This window comes from Lipotes vexillifer, unplaced genomic scaffold (assembly GCF_000442215.2).
Source record: "Lipotes vexillifer unplaced genomic scaffold, Lipotes_vexillifer_v1.1 scaffold1113, whole genome shotgun sequence".
In the NCBI taxonomy this organism is placed as follows: Eukaryota; Metazoa; Chordata; class Mammalia; order Artiodactyla; family Lipotidae; genus Lipotes; species Lipotes vexillifer.
The window spans coordinates 805,704-806,289 of NW_006777938.1; positions in this window are offsets into that span (position 1 = coordinate 805,704).

Below are 586 nucleotides of genomic sequence, written 5' to 3' on the forward strand. Positions count from 1 at the left end.
GGAGGGAGAGAGAGAGAGAGAGAGAGAGAGAGAGAGAAAGAAAGAAAGAAAGAATCAGAAGTCATCAGTCAAATATATACATAAGTGTGCGGCGCATGTGCGCATGTGCACACACACACACACACAAGAAAACATTGCAGAAAAGACTGTGCCAAATAAGTGGCTGAACTCATTTTGTCCATAAAAGCAGAACCCAGGGACCTAGTGCCAGTACAGCCCACCTCATCAAGGGAACTGAAATGGAAAAAGATTATGAGTCTCCATGTTGTCAATTCAGGTGAAAGCCAAGAAACATCAGTGGAAACCAAAATCTGTCTTTTATTGGAACCATTTTACCCTATGGAACATTTTTATAAATAATAGCAGCAGCATTGCCTAGATTCATGTTAAAGAATTTTAAGGCTAGAGAGGAACTTCAAAGATTAGCTTACTCAACATTCTATAAAAGGATTTATAGATTCCTTTTATTAAGTAGAGTGATTTTCTCACAAATTTTCACCATTTTTAAGAGACACTGTGCCCCATTACCTCCCCAAGGCCCATGGTCAATTTGACTCAAAGCTTCATAACTAGACTCATGCATTCC